Source organism: Dryobates pubescens, chromosome 6, assembly GCF_014839835.1.
Source record: "Dryobates pubescens isolate bDryPub1 chromosome 6, bDryPub1.pri, whole genome shotgun sequence".
NCBI classification, from domain to species: Eukaryota; Metazoa; Chordata; class Aves; order Piciformes; family Picidae; genus Dryobates; species Dryobates pubescens.
The window spans coordinates 23,245,200-23,258,193 of NC_071617.1; positions in this window are offsets into that span (position 1 = coordinate 23,245,200).

A 12,994-nucleotide genomic window follows, 5' to 3' on the forward strand; every position below is an offset into this window, starting at 1 on the left:
CAATTTGGATGAAAGGATGAAGGAAGTCTGTTGTTTATATATTTGTATATTTCCTTATTACTTTAGCCACAGACATGCTACAAAATTTGGAGAACAGCTGCTACAGAAAGAATTAGAAACAGACAAACACTAATGGTTATTTTAAAGTGGGCCCAAGAAACCAGACTTGTATACAAACAATAATGGGAAACAAACAGAACTATTTTGATGACTTGTCACTGAAGAGCATCAGCTGGGGGGAAATTATTTTCAGCTAGTATGAGCATCAATATTCTCTATCCTGTTACATCCAGGTATTTTTCTGTTGAATTAAAGAAGAAAGTAGATTTTTTTTTGCATGAAATGGGAACATTTATAACTCTAGGTACTTAGGAATATCTCGATGTCATTATTAGGCCAAGCAGCAGTACATATTCTTTCCCAGAGCTCTGTATGTGAAAGAGCTAAAGCAATCCTTGACCTTACAAGTAGTTTTGTAACAAGTACAGCACCTGAGGGCTGGGTTGGGCTTTGAGTGGCATAGTTTTGTGAATATTTTTCATTTTGATGTCAGAAAAGTACTAATGAGAATCTTCTGTATGACATTTTTAGGTAGGCAGTGCAGCCTGGTGAAGGGAGATTGAGCTGACCTGCACAACTGTTGAATACCTTCCTTTTCCCCTTACTCCTTGTGTTATTTCACACTTTGAACTTTGGTCCTTTTGGCACATGTCTGCTCTAGTTGCTTAGGTTGTAAGTTTATGGTCTTCCCTCTGTACAGCACCAAGCACTGTGAAGCTCTTGATGTGGCCAGGACTGTGGGTTTTATACCAGGCTGTACTCTGATGCAGTTTCTTCACTGAGCGAGTCATTCGTCATTGGAATGGGCTGCCCAGGGAGGTGGTGGAGTCACCATCCCTGGAGGTGTTCAAGAGGAGATTGGATGTGGCACTTGGTGCCATGGTCTAGTCATGAGGTCTGTCGAGACAGGTTGGACTTGATGATCCTTGGGGTCTCTTCCAACCTTAGTTATACTGTGATACTGTGATAGTTGGAAAGTGACACATATAGGATGGAATGGAATGGAATGGAATGGAATGGAATGGAATGGAATGGAATGGAATGGAATGGAATGGAATGGAATGGAATGGAATGGGATAGAATAGAATAGACCAGGTTGGAAGAGACCTTCAAGACCATCGCATCCAACCTATCAACTAATCTAACCCACCTAATCAACTAAACCACGGCACCAAGCACCCCATCAAGTCTCCTCCTGAACACCTCCAGTGATGGTGACTCCACCACCTCCCCGGGCAGCCCATTCCAGTGGGCAATCACTCTCTCTGTATAGAACTTCTTCCTAACCTCCAGCCTAAACCTCCCCTGGTGCAGCCTGAGACTGTGTCCTCTTGTTCTGGTGCTGGCTGCCTGGGAGAAGAGACCAACCTCTGCCTGTCTACAACCTCCCTTCAGGTAGTTGTAGAGAGCAATAATGTCTCTCCTGAGTCTCCTCTTCTCCAGGCTAAGCAACCCCAGCAGCGCTGTGCTGCACAAAAACATGCAAAACAATGTCTCTGCTCTGGGGTGGGGCACAGATGATGGGTAAAGGTTGTAGGTTGTGTAGGAGCAGGTAATAAAATCCTTATTAAAAAAAAAAGAATGCAGAAAGTCCTTTTTGAGTTCTAATTTTTTAAACTCACTGACTTTACTGCTCTGTAATTGAGAAAAAGAAATTTGATTCAAAGTAGACATTTGCCGTAACTGTATTACCCAGTTGCTTATTTTGTTCTTTGGCATTAAATTGCAGTACAAGGGTTTTAAACCAATGACAAAGTTAAAAAAAAATTAATGATTCTTTAAAAAATACACTGGGAATGTGCAACAGTAAACTATGAAGCAATATTGAGAAGCATAATAACTACCGCAAGAGCATATCTTTGGCAAGCAAGCCTTAACTTCTTGAAGGATAATGAACATCAGACTGCCCTCAGCTGAAATGAAATTGGATTAATGTAGCAGAGGACAGGATACAGATGACTGTCTCCAACACTAACTGTTTGCATTCTCAGTGGTAAATCAACACCTCTGCAGTTATTTTTTTAAAATATTCTGTTAGAAACTGTCATGGTTCATTTTCCACATGTATATAGCTTAAAGGGAAAGGGGCTGTTCTGAGGCAGCAGACTTCGGAATGGTGGAAGTATAAAACAATCATTTTTCTGTTCCTTGGCAGCACAGATGTTGAAAGGCACTTCAAAAGATCCTCTAGTCCAATCCCCATGCCAGAACAGGATCACCTAGAATATGTCACATAAGATACATCCAGGTGGGTTTTGAATGTATCAAGAGAAGGAGATTCCAAAGCCTCTCTGGGCAACCTGATCCGTTGTTCTGTAACCTTTACACAGAAAAAGCATTACCTTATGTTCACATAGAACCTCCTATGCTTCAACTTACACCTGTTACCCCTTGCTTATTTGACATCGCTGAGAAGAGCCTGGCCCCATCCTCATGACACCTCCCCTTCACATATTTATAAACATTAATGAGGTCACCCCTTAGTCTCCACCAAGCTAAAGAGACCCAGCTCCCTCAGACTTTCCTCATAAGGGAGATGTTCCACTTAATCATTTTTGTGGCTCTGTGTTGGACTCTTTCAAGCACTCCCTGTCCTTCGTGAACTGGAGGGCCCAGAAACGGACACAATATTCCAGATGTGACCTCACCAGGGCAGATTAAAGGGGGAGGACAACCTCTCTCAACTTACTATCCACTCCCCTTCTAATACACCGCAGGATTCCATTTGCATTCTTGGCCACAAGGGCATACTGCTAGCTCACAATGATTCTTCTGTCCACTAGAACCCCAAGGTCCCTTTTCCCTAGGCCGCTCTCCAACAGGTCTGTCTCCAGCCTATACTGGTACATGGGACTGTTCTTTCCTAGATGCACTTGTCCAAGTTGTATTTCATTGAAACACACCACTAACAGCAAAACCAAACATTATAGCTTATTTTCTTCTCAAATTGACAGAAGAAAACAAATTTTTCAAAGACAGTGACATTACCTTTTATTAGCATAATGGCATGGTTGTGATATAAGCAACCTAAACACATGTTGTTGGGTTGATAACAGTGAGCAGTGAACCTATAGGGTGTTCATTCTCAATTAGGCTTATTTTCATTTTGCTCTGCCTTTTCACCCCAAGATACTTCATTCCAATCTTTACTGGTTTTGAAATAGCTTTGTGGCTAAAAACTTCCATATTTGTAAAGATGAATAATAAGTATATTATTAAACCTTTCTAACATACCATGGCTTGTCTGTAAATCAAGGATGGTGACACTATGAACCTTAGCCCTATATAATTAAACTTATTTGTGCTCAAATGTGTCCTGTTTGGGAGACTGAATTCATAAAGAACAGAGGGTAATGGCTGTGATTTGATAATTACTTCCGTGCTGATGTTGTTATATTTACATAAAGGAAAATAGAAGGTCTGTTTAATCATCAGCTTGTAAAATATTAAAAGATACATCTTTCTTGATTTAGGTGATGTAAGAAAGAAGGCTAAAACAGCTGCTAAGGGAAAATTTCTAATGCTGGTCTTTACTTAATGTCATTATAATAGAATTTGGTTTGTGGTAATGCAGTTTCAGCAGGGAAATAATTAAGTGAGGCCACCATCCAAGGGTAGCAGCCATGGCTAAGTTTGGCAGCCATCCCAAAGTCAGGGGAACAAATCAAATGCTGAAAATTAATCTGATCTTTAACATTTCAATCAAGCACATAAGGTTAATAAATGAATATAAAGATTATATTTGGAGAAAAGCAAAAATATTTTAAGTACAATCCTAGCTAACATCAAAGTGAAAAAAAAATTTGTAGTGGGGTAGCAAACACCACAACTCGTTTTAAAACATAATCAGTATGTTAGATTGAAATATAGTTGGTATTTAAAGTTCACTGATCAGTTGAAGGGGTACTACCAAAATATTTAGGCATAAAATCCAGTTACAATACATATCTGTGTAAAGGAAGAAACTGTGGAAGAGGAAGCTTTGAAGAACATCAACCAGTTTGATACCCTCTCTTGGGCAACTAAGTCATGCAGCATATGTAAGCTGGTGAAGCTTTATGAACACAGAAATGGTTGCTGGTGGACTGTGGTTTGTCAGTCACATAAATCCCTTGCATAGATCTGTGTTATTCTGAAATATCAGAGACCACAGAATGTTAGGGCCTGGAAGGGACCTCCTGCTAGAGGAGGATCACCTATACCAGATCACACTGGAACAGGTCCAGATGGGTCTTGAATATCTCCAGAGAGAGAGACTCCACAACCCCCCTGGGCAGCCTGTTCCAGTGTTCCATCAACCTCACAGTGAAAAATGTCTTCCTCATGTTCACATGGAACTTCCTATGCTTCAGCTTCCACCCATTGCCCCTTGTTCTGTCATTGGGCACCACCAAGAAGAGCCTGACTCCATCCTCCTGGCACTTACTCTTTACGTATTTATAAACATGAATGAGGTCACCCTTCAGTCTCCTCTTCTGCAAGCTGAAGACCCCCAGCTCCCTCAGTCTCTCCTTGTAAGGAAGATGTTCCATTCCTTTAATAATTTTTGTGGCTCTGCACTGGACATGCAGCTCCCTCTCTCTCTTGAGCTGAGGCACCCAGAACTGAATACAATATCCCAGATGAGGTCTCACCAGGACAGAGAAGACCAGGAGGAGAACCTCTCTCGACATACTAGCCACAGCCCTTCTAATACACCCCAGAATGGCTTTGGCCCTCTTGGCCACAAGAGCACACTGCTGGCTTATGGTCAACCTTCCATAACTAGGACCACCAGATCCTTTTCCCCTTCACTGCTCTCCAACAGGTCAGACCCCAGCCTATACTGATACATGGCTGACATGGCTATGCTTTAAAAGAACTAATGGGAAGGGGGGCTTTTAAAATATGCTCAAATGATTGCTCCGGATGAAGTCTAAACAAACATGTCTTGATAAAGTCTTTCTCTTCACATGAGTCTTGCTGAAACAGTAAAGCCTCTTAGAGGTTTTTTGCCCCACAACAACTGTGCTTATAGTTAGAGCACCAGAATAGAAAGTTGTAAGGGTGGGCACTAGTGACCCTGACATCAGTTAGACTCTGCAGGTGAAATAGATTACTTAATCTCTTAACCTGATTTATTCTGTTTCTTAACATGACACAAAATATGCTTAACCTCAGTCTCCTAGCAGTAACTAGGCGGGACCGCTGCTCTTCTCCGTGCCTCGGCCCACAGTGTCTGTGTGGGGATCTGTGAGCACTTGATCAGACACTATTGCAAGTACTTTGCAAATCCATCTTAATATAGTCTAAATGAATGGCTTAATTTTCATTGGGAGTTACTTGTCCCTGTCCCAAATATACTTCCATGGCACATGTGTGATTATTCTAGTTTAATGACACTCACTGGGGTTATACAGTCTAAGAATAAGAACCAGGGCTCTGATCTAACCTTCCCCAATAAGATACCTTACTCACCTGGAAAGAGCAGTCAAAATTACTGTAGTTTTCTCTTGGCACTTTCCATTCAAGTGCAGTGGTGGCTTAGGTTTTGGGCTGTTTTTTTATTTGTTTGGTGGGGGGGGTTGTTTGGTTGGTTGGTTTGGTTGGGGTTTTGCTTGTTTATATGTTGGTTTGGGGTTTGGTTGGTTGCTTTTGTTGTGTTGGTTTTGTTTGCCCTTTTTTTTTTTCTTTTTTAAAAATTTTTTTTAATTTGTCTTAATTCAGATATCCAACCATGGACAACTAGAATAGTAATGCTGCTCTGAGTTTTTACATCTTCCACTCTTCCTAAATGCATTATTGTGGGGTAGCTTTCATGCAAAGGACTACACAATATTTCATAAGTCATTAACTAGATATACTAGACTACCAGAGAAAGATTTAGAAGGAGTGATTGGGAAACTGAGGCAAAGATATTGTGGATTGAGCAGGACTTGCTCCCTAGAGGCAGCAATGTGACCGCTACAGTCACATCGTCACTCTAATTTCAGTGCACTTGGAAATACTGTGCGAGTAGCAGGCACAAGCTCAGCAACTGAGGAAATGTGACAATGAGACAAAAGTATCTCTCAACACCCAGCAATCACCAAATGCATAAAACATCTACAGAAACAGCGAATCCTGGCAAGTTAATTAGCAAAATCTGCCAAGATCATTATTTTTGAGAGGAAAAAATTTGATTAGGTGTCACTTGATTGCTGGAAACCTGACTCAAGTACACTATGGAAAATGCTGAGCTCTGCCATTTGTGTATTTCTGCTTATGGAACTGAAATCAATAACTTAATTTTGGCTGTAAACTTGGTTTTATATTGCTTTCCTGAATAGCAGTAATTTCAAGGTGTCTTTCAGTGGCACACTGATTTAAAAACAAAGCAAAACCCCAAACCCTCAAAGGATTGTAGCAGGAATTAATATCACTGATACATATCTAGGATAATTTCTGTGCTTTTAATGATGATCATCTTGGTTTATTTGGGTATTGCTGATCATAGAATGTGCAGTTGTCTTCTTTTGACTCAACTACTGTTCTATATTCCAGACTGAAATATATGCTCAGGTAGTGCAGAAAATATAAAGAATAGTTAAGTTTGAAACTCCCTGAAATGCTTACTCTTTTGTGTGGATGTGAAGATCCAGGGATCACCCTGTTAAGAATTGTGTTAAAACCCCCACAACCTGTAAAACAAATAATGGTAAGAAATGCAGTAGTTACCAGAATGCTTATCTTGCTATTACCTTTTAATTTGACAAAACATGAAAGAAAATGATTCGCAAAAAGCTGTTAAAGTCAAATAGAAGACATTCTGTCACACACATCAACACATCAACATAACTTTCCTCCCTCTTTTCAGCAGTGGGTTTGTCAGGCCAATTCTCCTCCCCCTTCTCTGAAAGGCTCTGCTCGGGGGCTGTCTCCTTTAGACAGGAACTGATATAACAAAGCACTTACATCTTGTGGAAATTTAAGTGTGAGTCCTGACAAGTCCTGAGGATTTCAAGCTAAAAGCTACAGTTGATGCCTAAGTGCTTTGCTGCATTGTCCACCCTGATTTTTAGTAAGACAAATTCTTAACTGGTGCTTTGATGCAACCAAAAAGCACCCAGGAAATTCCACAAGTTGTGAGCCCTTAGAAAAGGATAAGTATACTCGCTTGTTACATGATTCTGTGATTCAAACTGGGTAAGATGGTGACGTGAAATCACTTTATTTTTTGAGGGAATGAGTGATAACAGATGATTGAACTTCATTACAAACACATATCTGACAACTGTGTTTTGCATGCCTGTAGAGTTGTCTAAGCATTTGTGTTCACGTGCCACACAGTTGCCTGGAAAAGAAACAAAATTAAGAGCAAGCCTACCACAGAGCAGAAGAATGAATGAATGTGTAAGTGTCGCATGTAATGACTGGAAATGGCAATGAGCTCTGCAGTGTCTTGGGCAGACCCTGCAGTTTTTAGCAATATTTCTGTTGTGGTATTTCTGTGAGTGTGATCTTCTCTAGTCTGCACACATTTCTCTAGCCTCTACAAATTTAGTCTTGTACTTTTCTGCTTGCTTTTTACCGCTATTTCTCTGCCCATTTGAAACAGACTCAAATACTACAGAAATTTATAGGAAAATTCATTGGCTTGTGAAATTATTATTCTCTGTGGCATTCCTTACACCACCTTGGTAACTGCTTTTTCCAGATTTGCCAAACACCAGAGGAGTACTGTACCTGCTTCAGTGCTACAGCTCCTTCTTTTCATCGGTTACTTCACAGTTCTTGAACCCAGCTGAGAGAAGCACAGAAATGTGTAATGCTTCTACATGGTTCTGCATTTTCTACAAGAGGATGGATAGATATATTAGATAGATAGAAAGATAGATAGATAAATAGATAGATAGATAGATAGGTTGGTAGTTAGGTAGGTGGGTAGGTAGGTAGGTAGATCAATCAATCTATGTCTGAGATCTCAGCCTCGGCTTTGCTGTGGTCACTGAGACAGGACCGGCACAGCATACAGTGCCATACACCTCTCCTCCCCTGAGCCTGCTTCTCTCATGTGAGAGGCAACTGAAGCATTTGTGGAGACCCTGCTGCAGGGGGTGTTTTTATCACCCAAAAGTCAGCAGTGGTCATCATGATTATTCAGAGATTAAAATATTGGCCTCGAAAATGAAACTCTAGGCTTAACTCATTCCTCTGCCTAAAATGTTTCAAGGCCATGTCTCCTAGTATTGTGGCCCTAGACATCACTAAGCTCCTTGTCAGCCATGAGCATTCTGGTCTCCCGATCCTACCATCAACATCTCTGTTGTGCTTTCCCTCTCTCTGACCCAATGAAACTGCCAATCTGTACTGCACTCTGGCAGAACTCTGGCATGACACCAGGGATAAGGGTGAGTGGGATCCCACCATACTGCAGCCTAGCCTAGAGCTTATTGATAAAGCAACTTGCAGATTTTATGCTCATTTCTAAAGAAAGTGTTTGTATGAGTAGGTTATGCCAAAGATACAACAGTAATCGAAAGAAATGAGAGAAGTGGTGGCATATACTCACATCAGCATTTAAGATAGCCACAGCCTGTAAGTGAGTATTTGTGCTCTGAAGTCTAAACTCTCTAAAGTATCTACCGTGTTTTAAGTCCTGTCCCTGGTGGCTGATGTATACAAGATGCAGAAGCACTCTGTGCTAGCATCACTGGTGTCCCAAAACCTAAGGATGTTTTTGGATCTCAGCTCCTTCTGAGGCTGTCATCTGTTGTGAAAGACAAAAATGTGTGTATGTGCAATACCTGTTTTATTCAATAGAAAGGAAAAAGAAAAAAAGAAAGTAAAAAAAAAAGGAAGAGGGAAGACTGGGTGATGCCTCACCAAATCAGAAATGTTTCCTTTCTTCCCATTCTTAATCCATACAAGATTTTCAATTATTCTGAATCAGTTAAGAATGAAAAAGACAAACCCTTAGGTTTATAATGTAAAGAATTTGATTTATCTGTTGTCTTTTTCTTCCTTTCCCCAAATTCAAAGGAGAAAACTGTATCTTTAGTTGTAGAGCAGTCATAGGAAACACCAACTTAATGTTGCTTTTCAATAAACATTTTCTACTAAGAAACGAAGAAAAGGAAAGAGAAAGGGCACATGTCTTTGCAGCCGTTCCCACACTTCATCTGCTGCCCTCAAACAGCTTGTGTCACAGTGGGGGAATTCTGAACTAGGCTGAAAAACCCTTAGGAAACACATTAATGAAAACAGGTCATACAAATCACGACCTGAAAGTAGATGTCAAGGTGAGGGATACTTTTTTGGTTGCTGTGGGAGTGCATTCCAAGCTGGGAGAGCTCTCCTGTGCACAGGCAGGTGCCCTCCTCGTGGGAAGTGCCTGTGTGCCAGCGGAGCAGATTTGAGGGCAGCCTCACATCAGAGACCAGCCTTCACCTCAGAGCCATAAATGATCTTTAAATACCCTCAGCCCAATCTGGTGAGTGCCCACCGCAGAGGAGTTGTGGGTGCTGGTAGACAAGACTCCTCACCTGGAGTACCTCTTCCCCTCAGGGAGTAAAGTAGAGCAAAGCCAATGTAGGGAGTCCATTGCTTACCAGAGCATGTCCCTGCATTTGTCCATGGTGATTAGTGTTAGGCAGGGTTTATAGAAATGTCAATTGTTGCAGCCTGGCACAAAACCAGAGACAGACTAATGCTTAAAAAGCCCACAAGAGCATTCTTATATGAGCAAGCTTCTGAGAGTCATCACAAAATGTATTGGGGATATTGTGATGAAATCCTATTCAGCCTCTTGCCAGTGCATTTCAGAGGGCAGCAGAGAAATCCAGCCTCCTGCTGCCTGTCAAACCAGCCCACCAGAGACTTGGAAAGCAAGGCAAAGTACATCAGAAGAAACTATACAAACAGCTGTGTGTCTATGTGGTTTGGCAATGATATCAAAACGTTCCCACCATCCTCAAGAAAGTAAAGGGGAAAAGGCTCTGTCTCTGGTGTTTGTGGCATTCTAATAAAAAGAGACTGTCATACTCATATAAATCTGCTACCCATATGTGCATCCAAACAGGAAATGTTGTTTCTTGCTTTTTAATTTTTTTCTGTGTCTTTCTAACTGAAAAATATACATGCTACAGGGGAAATATAGAAATCCACAGAAGATCCTGGTTTTAATACTACCTTCTGCACTGATTACAGTTTGCCTTTGCTCTGGGTTTGTTCTTCTCTACTGTGTCATAATGCTTTTGTACTTGGCAAAACCCAGCCACTTACCCTGCAAATACTCCTATTATAATTGCCAAATTTCTTCAAATTCAGATATGTTCTCTCCAACTTCCCAGAGATATTCCTGAGGGAATAATGCATTCTCATATCACAACATTTCATGTTATAACATTTGCAAGTTACCACAAAAGAGAGGAGGGATGAACTTCCCCTAGTTTGCCTAATTTATCACATAATTTCTGTGATTAACTCTCCAATAGGGAAACCTTGACAAGACAGCCCATGGGTCTCTGATAATATTTTGCAGGGAAAACACTGTGCTGTGTGAGTGGCAAATTCTCAGGATACTTACCTAAAAGAGCCTTCATCTTGATCTCACTTGACAGAAAAGACTGTGCCAAGGATATGTGTCCCTGAGGCACCATGTGTTTTGAAAGCAGGTTTCCTCCATCCTTGCTAGCTCTCTCTCCCTGTAGATTTCAGGTCACTGACCTCAGCAACAGAGGATTTGCTTACTTTGTTCCTCTTTGAAATTCAGTAAAAAATTGTACCTGTAGGAATTCAGATTTCCTTGTTTGGGGCAAGGACAATTCTTTCAGGTCTATGTCTACAGAGCAGGCAGTGCAATGAGCTCCTGTTGCTGGATGGAATGTTTGTAAAGCAGATGAGGATTGTGGGATATGGATGCTAAGTCTGTATCAAGTGCTTATGGAAATGTCCAAGCAAACTCCCCATAATCTGAAATATTGTTTCAGTCAATATTCACCAAACTTGAATTCATCATTCCTAAGCATACTGCCCTTTATTTGTATCAATTTACAGCCAGCTGACAGACGAATGCCAAGCTGTTTGAATGGAGATCTTTGCTGTAATATAAGCACAAAGGGCAGATCTGTAAACCTGACAGGGGAGCAGATCATCACACAATTCATTGCTTCTGGCTTAGCTACAACTGGTAATGTGAAGAGTTGTTCGCCACTGTGATCAGGGGATTCATACCCTGCCACAGGTGGATCACAAAGATTAACACATGAAAAATCATGATATCCTGCTTTGTGGTCCAGGTTAAAAAGTTTCATTGTTCTCACAGGACTTAGCACTGCTTTGGGTGTGGAACATCTGGTCTGTAACGACTAGAACACATTCATGTGAAACAGATACAGTGTAAAAAGCAAGAAGGACAAAGCTAATAGCACTGCTATGGATTTCAATGTTGATCTGCCCATCAGCACCTTCTTTCATTACTGACTTATGTACAGGACTTGCAGTCCCAGAAGGTCTGTCATAACAGCATCCACATTCTTTTCTCAAAACATTCTCCAAGTTAACTTGACTTCATCCCTGTCTCCCCTTTCTCCTTCACTTCCCAAGTGTTCCCTTGCTGTGTGTTTACTGAATTTTTAAGTCACTGTAGTACCTATTGGCCTTTGAGAAAAAAAAAAAAAAAAGCTTCATCCACACATGAGTTTGAACAGCCTGAGTCATAAGGGCTTAATTTTTAAAGGCTGTGATGGTTTTAAAGGGTTTTATTTGTGGGGCTGTTGAAGATTTTTTTTTTTCCCCTTCACCTTCATGAGACTGTTGCTGTTTTCATGTTTTTAAAATGAATTTTCATTTTCATTTCTATTGCTTGGGGAAAATAAAACTGAGCACCCGGGAAGGTGACTTTCCTCATTCAGATTAGATTGGTATAGTTTCTCATTAAAAAAAAACCAACCAAAAAAACAAAAAAGGATTAAAAAAGATGATAAAAAAGATGAACTACTTGACAGTGCACCCATATCAGTCTTCCCAGATCTTAATTTCTGGGAGGACGAGTAGTTTCTCAGTGTCTTTTATCAGACTGTCAGGACATTATTTTCCCTTATAAAGTATAGGTTCTGCTTGCATTTCTGTGGTGTCTTCGATCCTAAAAACATGACAGCACTTCACCTCCTGTCCATCTGGTCTGTCTTCACCCTCTATTGAAGTACAGCTGCCACAGTCTCAGGAGCACAAATTGGAAGTGTGTTTAATTGTGTATAACAACACTGTCCCACAGTGAAGGACGGAAGCACAGTAGAAGCCAACAGAAACAGCAGAAGACCTTCAGGTAAAATTATAGCTAAAAATGAATGTTCAACTTATATGATTTTATGAAAATAAATCTCACTTCATCTCATCTCTTAACCATTTTAAGCTTATTTGTATTTGGAAGGTATTTAGTCTAACCTGTCATACCCTATAGCTAGTATTTTTGTAAAAAACAACTGATTTCTAGTTGCTTCTGAATTTGCTTAGGTAGGATATGCTTTCTGAGTCTCAAAGGTGCTCATGTCTTGGAAGAAAATCAGTGGGTACTGGTGAAGCCCAGGTCACATACTTATCCCACCCAAACACAGGCTTCCTAGAAAGTCATGAATGTCAAATGAATGCTTGTTGCAGAAAATTTTGATCATAACTGCAGTACCCTGATAACACACAAAGGACACATTGGAAAAATGGTTAGGATCAGACCAGCCTCTTCTAGCTAGTAATGGGGTTCAGGATTTGAAATCTATTTGTCTACGTGAACCTGGAGCAGGTCCAGAGGAGGGCCACAAAAAAATAGACTGTTGAGCCTGGAGAAGAGAGGGCTCCAGGAATACCTTATTGCAGCCTTTTGAGACTTAGAGGGAGCTTATAAGAAAGATGGGGGCAATCTGTTTGACAGGGTCTGTTGCAGCAGGACAGAGAGTAATGGTTTTAAACTAGAAGAGGG